Below are 15,165 nucleotides of genomic sequence, written 5' to 3' on the forward strand. Positions count from 1 at the left end.
TCTACGCATATCCTTTGGCTACCAATCTAGCCTTATACCTACTTATGCTACCATCACTGTTATGTTTCACCTTATACACCCACTTATAGCCATAGCTTTCTTGCCTTAAGGCAATGGCACCAAATCCCAAGTCTCATTTCCATACAATGCATCCATCTCCTCATCCATAGCTTTCTCGCAACACACATTTCTAATAGCCTCGTCAAAACATGTGGGTTCTACAACCTGCACAACTTTTGCCATATAAGCATAGTGACATGCCACATAACCATCATAAGTCAACCTCTACACAGGGTTTTTGACTCTTCTAGATCTCCATAACTTTGCATTCATGGCTTCCATAGACTTCTTCACACCAGGTGTCCTCATTGTGGAATCCCAAGCTCCTCATCAAGGCTTATCTTTGAGCCACTAGACTCTCCATTAACAAGAGAATGCCCTGCAAAAATATCAGGCATACTAAGGGGCTCAACCACTTTCTCTTTGCCTTTATGTGATGTACCAACTACATTTCTAGGACTCTTATTGTGATGAAGCTCCATGGTCTATCAACAGAACCACTGGATAAGGACTCTCCTGGTCCACTCAATGATTGTGATTGCTGACTTGCATTTTGTGCAATCACGTTTCCACTTACACCAACCCCAATAGCATCTTTTTTAGCAGCATACCAGCTACTCATCTCATCAAATACAACATCCCTGCTTACCTTCAATTCACGTGTAGTAGGATTATAGCATCTATATCCCTTTTGCTCAAGGGAATACCCAACAAACACACATTTTTCTGCCTTTGGATCCATCTTGGTACGCAACTCATCTAGCACGTGCACATATGCCGTGCACATATGCAATACATCCAAAAACTTTCAAGTAAGACAAATCAGGTTTCCTGCCAATAAACTTCTCCTCTGGCATTACGAGTCCTGTTCATAATATAAACTGTTGTAGGCACAGACTCAGCCCAATAGCTATGCGACATATTCTTCTGTGCCATCAATGCTTATGCTATCTCTGTAATGTGCCTATTTTTCCGCTTAGCAACTCCATTTTGCTACAGAGTGTATCTACATTTAAATTGTCTCTGAATGCTATTCTTTCGCAAGAATTCAAAGAACTCATTGGAGAAATATTCTCCCCCTCCATCTGACCTTAGGCACTTCACATGATTTCCTGTCTCTTTTTCAGCCATCACTCTGAAATTCTAAAAATGAGTGAACACTTCACTCTTCTCCTTCATGAAATACACCTACACTTTCCTTGTGTGGTCATCAATGAATGTTACATAGAACCTATAGCCACCCCCATAGACATAGTCTTCGCAGGACCCCATACATCTAAATGCAAAACATCTAGTATAATCCTGCTCATATTTCTGTCATGTGGAAATACATGCTTTGTTTGCTTTCCAAATTGACATGCTTCACATACTTTCTGCATACCTTCAACTTTAAACTTAGGCAACCCCGTCACAATTTCTTTAGTCTACATAGACTTCATTCTTTGCACATTTACATGCCCAATTCTCTTATGCCAAATGTCTATCTGCTGCAACAACTCCTAGACCATTTGAAAACATTACAGCACTCACTTCAGGCATATTTACATTCAATGTAAACATTCTGCCCACACCACTGTGTTTCCTTTTATAACCAACCTATGCTTATCTTTAAAGTCTTCTACATAACAGCCAAGGTTAAATCGGACCTGCAAATCTTGCTCAATCATCTACCCAACAGAAACCAAATTCTTTGTAATATTCACAGAACATGAAGTACATATGCAAGGTACTTTACCTTACCATCCTGCATAGACAATGGCACATCTCCAACATGGGAAATCGGATGAGCAGTGTCATCCCCTGTTTCAACAAAACCTGGTCTTTCAAGACTCTTCATTTTCTTAAACCACTCCATGACTTGTCATGTGGTTTGAAGCACCTGAATCAACATACCATACATCATCCTTACATGCTGCTACAACATTTCCAGACACAGCATTAATCACATGTTACATAACAAACAACCTCTTATTATCCTCATTATTTCTGCTAGAGGATGCATAGTTGTTTTGCTGCACTTTTCCATTTCGCATGTCACTCTGCTTCTTATAGCAATCTACTTACACATGTCCAATCTTACCACAGTAAAAACAACCTTGTGTATCATTATGTTGCCTTTGCAATTATCATAACCTCTTTGATTCCCCTGCCTCTAAACTGGCCTCTTCCACCTGTATGTTGTTGTTGCGAATCCTGGGACTGTTGTTTTGCTGCTGAACATAATTTTGATTACATGTTCGGCCACCACCTTGGCCACGTCCATGACCTCTACCTCTTCCTCTACCTGCACTTATGTAGAAGGCCTACTGCTCTGAACTATTTTTGTTTTGTGAAGACTGTTGATCTTCACCCAAATTCCTCTCTTCATCGATAATCAGCATTGACACCAAATCTGTGAAGTTGGGAATGTTCTCCCGAATCTGAATAGACATCTTGAACGCCTTGTATTGTGGTCCGAGACCACGTAGACACACTTCCACCTTATCTCATCATCATTAATAGAAACACCAATTAATGTAAGGGATTCCACAATGCCCTTGATCTTCAAGGCATAATTATTTACAAACATATTTTTCTTCTCCATAGTATGAAGCTCATTCTTCAACTGAATCTTTTGTGCCTTGGTGTTAGTTTCATACAGCTTTACCAAGGTGTCCCATTCCTCCTTAGATGACTTAGAATCCTGTATATGCCCAATCATGGTGTCTTGTATACTAATAGAAAGCCAATACATGACTTTCCTTCCTCCTTGAATTCTTTTACATCTGCAAAAATTGGATTAATCTCCAAGATCTCTGGTGCCTCCTCATGTTCACCTTCAATGTAGTCCCAGTAACCTTTTTCCATTAGGAAATTTGTCAATCTAAACCTCCAAGCATGGAAGTTGTTCTTTTCAAGCTTCTCTGCAACAATATGGTTTATTCCATCATTCAACATCTTGTCTGCAACACAAATTTACCAAAAACAACACTCTTGTTTGACCTACACAAATTGTTGTATTCTCTGCATAACGGTACTATACCGCACCCAAATTGTCACAACCAGTAACCTCAATGGCAACTTTAAGACTCTTTGCAGTACACACATTGTCTGCACAACCAATCGCCCTTTGTGTAGTTCAAAAAATAGAGCTCTGCAGAGAATCAAAACTTACCCGCGGCGGCGGCGGGGGCAGTGCTTGTAAATGCTTGTTGCGAACTAAAAAATGGGGATCCAGACATGCCCGAAACGTATTTTCTCCCTTGGAAAATTTAGTCCAACGGACATTATAGTTGCCTTGTATCATCTCTGCTCGCATGAAGAAAGCCCCTCAATCAGAGTTCGTTTTTCGGTGTCTCCCGAAGAGCTCCTAACAAGGGTGTAGTAGCCAACACAAAGGGGAAAGAGTAGATGAAGCTCTTACCCTTGTACCGCTTCATGTGCTTCTCTTGCTTGCTGCTCAGCCCTTAGCATGAACTTGGCTCTGAAACCATGAAAAGATGCAGGGGAGAAGAGAGCTTGAGCTCTTGCAAGCACACACACACTCACACAAACCCTAGAAGAGAACACACAAGGTGAGAGACTAAAAATTCTTCTTCTTCTTCACACAACAAAAGAGGTCTACAAAGAAGATAAAGTGACTAGTACACACACACACACACACACACACAGCAGTGGTTGGATAATACACACACACACAAAGATGGAAGGCTGAAATCTTCTTCTTCTTCTTACTCTCAAATGAAGGCTACAAATGATAAGTGAAAAACCAACATAAGTAGTAGAGTACTATGTACAATCATCCATAATGTGAATGCGCTAAATAGGTGTCTCTCTCAGAAAAGATGATCCGACTCCTCTTCCTTAGGAGCCTCCATGAAGTTTGCCGATGTCTTTCCTTCTCCATTGGGTTTGTTGTAGTAGTCTCTTGCCATGTGTCCTGGCTTTCCACAGTTGTGGCAAGTGAAGGTCCTTCCTCCTACTCTGCCTCTTCCTTGTCCTCGTCCTCGAGAGAATCCTCCTCGGGTAAAGAGTGCTTTTTCTTCTCCTGCTCTGTTGAGTCGAGCCATTTCTTCTCTTTGCCTCTGCCCTCTTACTCTAGTAGAGCTCCTTCTATCTCGTGTAGCTTCAATTCAAGTATATTCTTTAGTGTTGCTACAATATTTTCATATTCACCTTTATCCACACTCTTCAAAAGCACTGCTAGTGCCTCATCATCATCTACCTTTTTGCCAAGTTGCCAGTTGTTGCTTAATGCTTTTATATATGTTCAAGTGTGTGATTAAAGGTTCACTTTCCTTCATGTCCAATTTGTAGAATTTCATTAACAAATTTATCTTTGAATTTTTAGCATGTGTGCCAAATAATTTATTGAGTTCATCCCATGCATCTTTTGCCCATTGTATCCCTCTGATGTGATGAATGATTTCATCATTTAAACTGAGTGCAATAAGTTCCAATGCTTTTTCATTCCTGCTCTTCCACTCATTTTCCCCTCTCACCTCTGGGCATTCATCTCTTCCCTCAACTAGCCCCCACAAATTTTTCCTCATCATGAGCAAATACATGGTTTTTGTCTGCCATGTGTAAAACTACTCCCCATTAAATTTGGCTATCTCTTGTGCTGTACTCATGATAATGTGAAGGGGATCTTACCTCTTGATCTAATTTCAAGATTCAAGGGCAGTGTCTACCCTTTTACAACTCAATCTAGTGTTTAGGAGATGATTACAACAGATTTATCAGCATAAAATCACCATTAAATCAAGGGTAACCAATTTGTACGGAATGGTTGGAGTATCAAACCATCTCCGAATTGCAATCTGAAGTTATAGGGATCTGTATCAGATACCTAATGGTTAATTTGAACTCTCAATTGCACCAAAATATAGTGATTAATACTGATTAATCACTAATTAGCAAATTAATCCTCTGTTTTGTGTGCAGAGAGAACAGAGTATACGAGGAGCCCAGATCTGAGCCCTTAGAGTTCAAATGAGCTCAAATGCTTTCAAGGCCATCAATAGCAATTAGTCTAGTAGAGGATTAAGCCAAGAAACATAAGATTTGACGAAACATTGAATGCTTAATCTCTATTTTACCAAAGTCACCTGTAGATTTGATGAAGAGCTTGGATCTCACTGTAGACTTGATCAAATCAAATTCTGACTTCACCAGCTTGTAGAGCATGCTTGAAAACCCTTGGGGCTAGCTAGAATTAGACCAATTGCAACTGGAGCAGACAAGATGTCAAATTTTCTCAGAAAAAACAGCGCTAAAAAAAAACGCGATTTCTCCTAGATGCGCCCGGCGGTTTGCTACACTGATTCGATGGGTTGGAGCACCATTGAGATGGCTATGTTGGGCTAGAAGGGTTTGGGCTAATTTGGCTCCTGGAGGGAGATCAAACCCCTCCACTGGCTGGGGGTATAGAGGGCTTCTTGAAAATAACTAAAAAAATTGATTATTTTTTAATTATCTACTAATCCTCAATAACTAGATAATGGGCTCATAAACTTGATGGATTCTAGGCTTGGCTCTGATACCATATTAAAATTACAGCAATGTGATGAGCTATGGTGGATCAAATGCTAGAATCAGCATCATTGATAAAGAGATTAGATGATAATTAAGACGTAAAGCAATTAACTAATAGCTTAATGTAGGCATGGATAATCAAAAACTAGCAAATTCTCATTAGGCCAATGCCTCAATTTATAGTGTTTACATCCAAGCATCTAATCCCACTGATTTCTCCTTGATTCACTTCGCCTCTTTTGCTTAATTCTCTCTCCCAGAATATCTCCACACTTCCTAAATCTTCTCATGCTACCCTTTATTCTCTCCTAGTAGATTCTTCTCACCTTTTCACAAGTTCTCTCACATTTACAGATTCTCTTTTACAGCCTCTGACCAAGGGCTTGTTCTCGCACACACCCTATTCACTTGTATATTTTAACATTTTTCACCCTTTATTTTGTGATTTTTAATTTCAAAAAATTTGTGTTTTTGTGTAGACAGCAATTCCCATGATAACTGGGAGAAAATACGATCACTTTGTCCAAATGCCACAAGACATTCACTTGACCATCATTTGGTAGCTAGAGTAGAAAAATAATTTTAACAATTTCTCTAGAGTGGGAAAAAAATATTTCTTTTTTAGATTTTGACTCCCTTTTGAACTTGCATCTAATGTGTGTTCTCTCATATCCATTTCTTAAAATAAAATAATTTCTTTCTATGAAATGGGTTGCTTTTTCCTTTATAAATATAATGGTTTTGGATGGTGTTAATCACTTGCACCCCTACATATAGAATGGTTTATGACGAACACTACGGATAGATCCCACCTTTTAGCCACTTTTCATTACATGCATTCAAACTTAGCTAATTTTTTGGAAAGTTTGTGGCATCATTTGAGTAGTTGACTAGGGAGAACAAGTGTGTGCTATGCATGCCAAGTGCAGCACTATTTACAGTATGTTTAAATTAGTTCATCGATTTTAATAAATGCTAAGTAGGACTAAATGTGTTTGGGTGTGTGTGAGAGATATACATATATATTATATTATATATAGATATTTGGTGATGCAAGTGCTTTATGTGTTTTTGTGCATGCAAGAATGCCTCCTTGGGCTGACCTTTATAGTGGTGTGCCTAACTCTACCCGTCGGATGCTCATAGCGTGAAGCATGCCATATCACAAGAAGTTGGTGATTCACTAATCACTCATTTAGTGATCTAATTGATCACCACAGCTAATCAGCATGCACGAAAAGTGGGAGGTCTATTGTTAAAGAAATTGTTGAAGTAAACTAGCCTCTGAAGGTTACCTCCAGAGCAAAGAAGAGGTGGGATGCGGTCGGTGAAGGAATTGGACGAGAGGTCTACAATCAAAAGCTTTTTGTTTGAGCCATGGTTTTGCGAAAGAGGTTAAGCAGCTCCAAGTTGATCAAATTTATTACATTTATTATATTTTTATAATATTTATTATATAAACGAATATATATTTATGTAATAAACATATATTTTTATAATAACTATATATTGATGTAATAAACATGTACTTAGATAATAAATATAGATTTATTAAGAAAGAGCATAATGCATTTATATTATAATAAATTCAATATGTGGAAAAGGTATTTATGCTTGTTATGAAGGGATACATGTGCATACATCATTGTGTGTGTGTGTGCACTTTTGAAAACGCGCACTCACTCCATGCAAGTGTACACACACAGAAACACACGTATGAACACATGTATGTAAATATGATTGTACTCGCATACACATATGTGTGTTAGTATGTATGCATGAATCAACGTTCGTATAGATGTATTCACATATGATTTCTTTGAATGGATGCAATGTTAGGGCCTCTCCCAAAACACGATCCGCCTTGTGTTGCATCTTGAGGCTATGTGGTAGGATTGTAAGAACTCGTAAACGACTATGTAGTTACAAAATCATAGTAAGTTGATAAAATTTTTGTAATGTGCGAGGTTTCTTAATCTACACTAATTGTAGGATATGCACAAGAAGATCTTTGATGTGTGGAATGATGGGATGATGAGGGGTGCCATGTAATAGTGTGGCAGATAGATACTCTTCAAGGTTGAGATGGGCGTGCGTCGGTCAAGAGCTGGGTTATTTTCTTTCGGCAAAAGAGAGAGAGAGAGAGAGAGAGAGAGAGAGAGAGAGAGAGAGAAATTACCTCCAAACATCCCCAATATGCGAGAGAGAGAGAGAGACACCCAAGTCTAACCTATAACCTGCATAAACAAAAGTGTGCACATATTTTACCCATCGGAGATGGGTGAGCACTCTAGTATGTATAGGGAGGGAGCTCAGGTTATGGGAAAGATCTATAGGATGACAGTAGACTGATAGTTTTTTGGAATCCTTTTGCAAAAGCTCCAAGATTTTAAGGCAAAGAAGCTTAGAAGCTAACAAGGATTAGGACAAGGCTCAAAACAGCGAGTCATGAAAAATGTTCACAAAATCGTGCAAACGTTCACTCAACTCTATTTTTGAAAAAAAAAACAAAAAATGTATCTTTTTTCAAATTTATGGACACACAAGACATACATTCATGTCAAACATTTAAAAAAAACCACTACTTTTGTTGAAAAAAAAGCATAAAACATTACTTACATTTTACTCTAAACCCAAAATGTCTAATTTGAAAAAGAATTATAAAGGAGAAGAAACTCTTCTAATCAACTAGAAGAGTCATTGGACCTTTTGCGCTTAAAAATATCAATTGTTTTCTGGCGCAAGTGTCCATATCAATTGTTTTCTGGCGCTTAAAAATATCAATTGTTTTCTGGCGCAAGTGTCCATAATTTTTTAACTTAAATCTATACACAAGAATTTCTACATCATACAAATTAAGCATGTCCACATGTTGATGAATTATAATTTTCTTTCCTTTTTTGCTTTGTTTAAGCATCTCTAGATCATACTTTCTCTTGAGCATTGATAAGTTTTGTACCAATACACGTTTTTAGACTGCATGTTATATGTAGCGTGTTATCTACAAACTGATAGGTGGTAAAATTAACGTTACTTATAGACCCAATATAATTTGATGAAACTCTCTTAGATGGGACTAGTGCATTATCTAAGAAAATAAATTTTCTTTGTATACAAAGTTGATCCAATGGTTGAATTTAAGCATATTTTGATATTAAGGTAGGTAGGAAATGGAGTCCATGGCCATAGAGAAGTGGTTTATTGAAGGCAAAGATGTCTCTAGATTTAGATAGAAATCCAACGATCCAAACAATCAAATTTTAGGCGGTGGTGAGTACTACAATTTATCACTTTACTTTATTTTGATCTAATAGTTTGATTGTGAGTTATAGTCTTTGCAAAAACACAGTTTTTCGTTTATAACAGTTAAAATTTGAGTCATGAAAATGATAATAGTTGTTGTTTTGAAAAATTAATGAAAATTCTGTCAAAAATTCCATCGACGAAAAATAAATTTTATCAAAAATTCCATCGAGGGAATCTAAATTCTCATCAACAAAATTTTTTTCCATCGAAAATTCCATCGACGGAAAAAATTCCATCGATAAAAATTTGGATTCTAGAATCTAAATTTTATCGACGAAAATTAGAATTTGGATTCTAGAATCCAAATTTCTGTCGACCAATTGAAATTTACGTCGTCGGATTGAAATTCTCATCTCGACGAAAATTTGGACTCCAGAATCCAAGTGAATTTTGGAATCTAAATTCTCATCGACGGAATTTCTTTTACTACCATCGAGACGGCCTCTTTTCGTCGATGAAATTTTTTACCATCAATGAACTAATTTTTTGTCTTATAAAAGTGAAATTTTTGTTCATTATGGACTAAAATTTCTCTTTTTCGGATGAAAATTTCACTCTTATGATAGAAATGTCAATCTTTTGGATTCCAGAATCTACTTTGTCAGTAAAGTAGATTCTATAATCCAAATTTTTAATTTTTCAAAACGACAACTGTTGTCATTTTCATGGTTCAAAATCTAAATGTTATAAACTAAAATTTTTGTTTTTGCAAAGATTATAACTTTAAATCGAACTACTAGATCAAAATAAAGTAAACTAATAAATCATAGTACTCACACCATCTTAAATTTGACTGTTTGGATCGTTGATTTTCTATCTGAATCTAAAGAAACCGTTTCTTTAAATAAGCCTCTTCTATGGTCATAGACTCCATATACCTTCTTATGTGAATATCAAATATATGCTCTAATTCAATGATTGGGATAAAGTGAAATGATTGGAATGAAGTTATTTAAATACTTGTAAAAGAAAAAGCACATTTTTGTAATTCTAAATAAAGAATGTATTATAGATTAAATAGACATGTGTGAATTATTAGTAGTTTTAAAGAATATTAGATCTTGTCATTGACCTTGTTTTTTCCATTTTGTTATTTGACATAAAAAGTGAAAAATTTTCACCTTTAAATTAGTAATATGTACATTTTTTAAAAGAAGTTTGAAACTATGCTTATTTTGCAAAAGTTATAAAAAAGTTCTCTTTAATGTCTCTAAAAGATTGTAAAATTGATCAATATTTAGGACTAATGAAAAATCAAGATAGCATGTTGCAAACGACTACTCACGACTCGTGAACATTTTTCATGACTCGTGGTTTTGAGCTGTTGTACATAAGTATCTTGGTTGAGTGACTAAGGTCGTACATGTTGGGAAGCCCTGATGATGGATAAGTATGCTAAGTATGCTACTCTTTTTTATTAACCATACTTAGCATACTTATCCATGAGAAAAAGCATAGTGTATGTACATAAGCATAGTGCTTTTTCTCATGGATACATGCAGCATCTCATTCTTATATGCCCATTAATAAACTAAGATGAAGCATGAAGTAGCATGTTGAATAATCTCGAAGTCAGAACTTTTCACTTATGAATCCTTAAGAAGGTTGGTAGATTAGCATACAAACTTGAGTTGCCAGAGAGCTCTCGAGTTCATCCTATTTTTCATGTCAGTAGACTATAAAAAACCATTGATCATAGGGAGAACGTAGTTTCTCTAAGTGTTTTGGTAGAGTTGATAAAACCACCATCTCTTCACTTAAGAAGGTTGGTAGATTAGTATACAAACTTGAGTTGCCAGAGAGCTCTCGAGTTCATCCTATTTTTCATGTCAGTAGACTATAAAAAACCATTGATCATAGGGAGAACGTAGTTTCTCTAAGTGTTTTGGTAGAGTTGATAAAACCACCATCTCTTCCACATAAACCAGAGAGGATTCTCGGATTTAAAGATTAGAACACGAGGCACACTGTGTACCAAGAGGCACTTGTAATGTAGAAGTATAGTTGTCACAGTACAAAAATACGATGCTGCCTTAGGAATTTTTTGGACCCAAAGAGGGCCTCTTGGATTAACTTTTGATTAGGAATGGACCAATAGTAGATAGGAAGAGGGCTGGGTGCACATTTTTTACTTCTTTGACCCTAGGGGGCCTAGGCTTTGGTTTGCTAATAGGGCCTAATTACTACTCTTGTCCCCCTACCTCCTGGGCCCAAACTTAGAGACCTCTTGGGCCCAAACTTAGAGGTCCCCCACCTAGAATCATGCAGATTAAAAACCCTAAAAATTAAAAAATTTTAATTTTCTCCCAAAAGTGTGTTTTCCCTCTCAAACTTCCCCCCAACATACTCTAGGTTTGGAAAGCTCATTTTGAACCTCTTTCTTCCTCTTCTAAGCTCTCCATTGCTGTAGAAACTCCATACCTCTCAAGCTCTCCATCCTTGTCAAGCTCCCTCTCCCTCTTTCTTCCTTTTCTAAGCTCTCCATTGTTGTAGAAACTCCATCGGAGAGGGAATGTTTGTATCTCAAAGCCCAAGTGATCTTGTACAGAACAATATCTTTTTCTTTTCTCACTCATATTTTGTAGATAAAAAACCAAGTTTATTTGGCAAGCTAGAAGAGATCCCCAACCACCCTCTTAATAACAATCCCGAATGGCCCAAACCAGATGCTTGGACCATCTTATGCTTAAGGTTTAAGATGGTAAGTTATATCAAGACATCACTCAAGTTTTCAAAGGCATCTAGGTCAGTAGGGCTAAATTGGTTTTGTCCTTTACATGTTTTTTGTGCACATGTTCAATTCCATGCTAATGCACCAAACAAAAACAATGTATATTTGTAAGGAGGTACGGCCTCTGACCTCATTCAAGGATTACTAGGAGAGGGTTGGGAGGTTAGTGAGGGGTCACATCAAGGCGATGTGTACAAGTGCAATGTAGTAGATTCTACAGTGTCTTTCAGGTTCTTGAATGCATGCTCTATTTTGTATATGCGTCTGCACTACCAAAGATAGATACAAAAGCATGGGACATGGATCCCACTTCAAGCCTCAGAAGAAGAAATTATGCCTATTGAGGTAGCTGTGATGATGCAAAATGGATGGATTGAGCGAGTGGCTACAAGCAAGCATTGGAGCCTAGTAGACCTGCGTCAACACTTTAGCATCATGGGCTTTGACAATGTGGAAGAGTCAAGTTTCAAGTTGATGAGAAGAAAGGTATATCTGATTCCACTACATGTCTAGAATTAACCCTTACACTTTCTAGTTATTGTGCCACTTTCTATATTTTTATATATTGGGAAGCGAAAGGAGGGGACAACCATGGGAATTATGTATAGGAAAATATTTTGATTTTTCCTTTGATTGCAGAGGGTGGTTGAAATTAATGCATTTGCTGGGAGAGGCAGCGGCAGCAAAGACCAGGCCAAGGTCCATGGACACGATGCTGCGTTGGCGCACTATCTTGGTCGGCTTCCTGTGGATGGCATCGCCATTATCCACAGGGACTACACCCCTCAATCTGCCTTCACTCTCTTCTTTTTGAAAGCCCTCTCTAAGGTGCTCTCTGTGTAGCCTCTATGTGGCATAGAGCACCAAATGTATAGTGCTGATTAAAAAATCCCTTGCCTTCGATGTTTTTCGTTTTGGATTTAGGGATAAGATTCTTGCTCGTATAGGTATAGCCAAAAGCATAGGCATAGAGGATCCTCAAAAAATAGCCCAATCACTCCTTGAGCACACTCTGCCCAATAACAAGAGAAGGAAGCTCAATATTGTAAGAAAGCTTTTGTAAAGATGATGTATCACTTCTTATTATGAATACAATACAGTTTTTGCAAACTTATTTTCATCAAGTATATCATTGTTTTTTCTAGATTGTACCATCAATGTTTTTGTGAATGCATTAGAAATGACCCTGGGAGCCTGGGAGAGCAGTGCCAGAACAGTGTGAATTTTGAGCCTGCACCACTACTGTAGAGCCCAAATTCACACTGTTTTGGCATAGCTTCCTCATCCCTTTAGGAGAAATTTGACAAATAATATATTTTTACACATGATTAAAGGTATTTTTACCTTGTAAATTACTATTTTTCATAATCATTTGTTGCCATATACATAGGCAGTGATGTGTGTGAACACACTGAGGACCGTCGGGGCACTTTTTTCCTCTTTAGGAGGTTTTTTCCCCTTCTTGTATATACGCCCATCATTCTAGGGCTAACTTATCTTTTTGTATATTGACACAATCTAATACACTTTGTGTTGTGTGCATTCTTGCTTCTTCTTCTCCAAGCTTTGTGTGCTTTCCTACAACCCTAATTCCAACAATTGGTATCAGAGCAGGCATCGACTCCCAGGGCTACGCCGCCAGCACCCTCCGACTCATGTTCTCCGATTGAGGTGAGTTTTCACGAGCCCTTGCAGGTCCCTATACTCTACAAATATGCCCGTAGGGCTTTACATTCTCAGAATTTACATCTGAGGTCGTTTCGGGCTCCGTTTTTGCATTTCAAGTTCTGCACAGGTGTTTTTGTCATTTTCTGTAAAAATTTTGACAATGTAGTTTTCTGTAAAACAGGCATACGTATTCTATTGTGGACCGTGCTACATAGCACGAGTTGTTCTCTGTTCAGTCTTTGCTTCATTACAGGTAGCTTTTGCATCAGTTTCAATCAGTGGCTATGGTTGATAACAACAATGATGTATTTCGCATGTTATTTGTGCTGATGACAAATTGGATGGAGACAGCAACTACCTACTTTGGGCATACATGATGCAGCATGTTTTGGTTGCAAAAGGAGTGTGGAACATTGTGCAGGGTATGGATGTACGTCCAGGTTTCGTGGATGTAGGATCTGTTGAGGATGTTGCAGGTTCTAGCAGCTCTACTGTTGCTGCTATTTTACCCACTGCTGAACAAGCTCGTTGGGATGGTAAAGATGCGTAGGCTCATGCCTTGATTGCACTTTCTATCAAACGTAACATCACCCCACATATTCGTTCAGCTAAAATAACAAAACAGGCTTGGGATATTCTAGCTGGTTTGTATGCAGGTCGTAACGAGGCAAAAATCGCTTACCTGCGTAAAGAGCTAGAATTGAAGATTATGCAAGAAGATTATGATGACATGAATGTTTTTCTTGCTGAGATTAAAGATCTCAAAGAATAGTTGATTTCTGCAGGTGAGATTATTCCTTATCATTCTCTTATGCAGACTGTTCTTGATGCTTTATCTGAGACATATCAGACTTTTGCTTCCACGTGGAGACTTCTTAATGAGGACAGACCTGATGCTGTCAAGTATGATACTTTAGTCAACAAGCTCTTGCAAGAAGCGTAGTCCAGGCAAAACAGGGCCAGGCAGCGTGATCAAGCATTTATTGCTGCCCAGCAGCAGAGAAGAAGTGGTAAGGCAGCCCCTTTCACTGTTTCTTCTCCTATTGGTAGGTCTACAACTTCTTCTCCTTCCACAGGTAGCAACAATAAGTCTGAGAAGGCTCTTGATAAAGGCAAGAAAAAGACCAGGTGCAACTATTGTAAGGCAAATGATCATGTCATTAAGAATTGCCCTAAGCTAAAGGCTAAAGAGGCAAAGAAGAAAGAGTCAAATGCAACCACAATAGCGGATGCTTCTACAAATGCAGATTCTACAAATGTTGTGCAGGATACAGAATGGGCGTTTAGCGTGTATTGCCAGTATGACCCATCGATGCATGTTTGGCAGTTTCTGTTGACTCTCATGTTTGGTATTTTGACAGTGGTGCTACAAAGCACATTACCTCGCATCGTGATATGTTCACTTCTCTTGAGGCTGTCCCTAATGGGAATACTGTCACATGTGCCAATAATGCTTCTTACCCAGTGAAGGGCGTTGGTAAAGTTATGCTTACGACTGCAAATGGTAGCGCTTTCACACTTTCAGATGCTTTGTATGTGCCAGGGATAAAGAAGAATCTATTGTCTGTCTCTGCGCTTGCTAGACTTGGACTTGTAGTCAAATTTGTGGATGACAAATGTACTGTTCATGATTTTCTGGTGATACGATTATTGTATCTGGCACCTTGTTTCGTGGGCTGTATAGGCTCAATTCTTATAACAAGTGTGTGGAAGATTCAGCAAATGCAGTTTCTGATGAAAAGGCAGTTTCAGATGCAAAACTATGGCATGCTCGTTTTGGTCATCTGAACTTTGCTAGTTTGTTGCGTTTGCAGAAATTTGATATGGTTGCTTCATTGCCCCCTCTTGAGGCACCATTGAAACATGTTTGTGAAGGCTGTATT

Source organism: Cibotium barometz, chromosome 19 (assembly GCF_041138505.1).
Source record: "Cibotium barometz isolate CiBa-2024 chromosome 19, ASM4113850v1, whole genome shotgun sequence".
Lineage (NCBI taxonomy): Eukaryota > Viridiplantae > Streptophyta > Polypodiopsida > Cyatheales > Cibotiaceae > Cibotium > Cibotium barometz.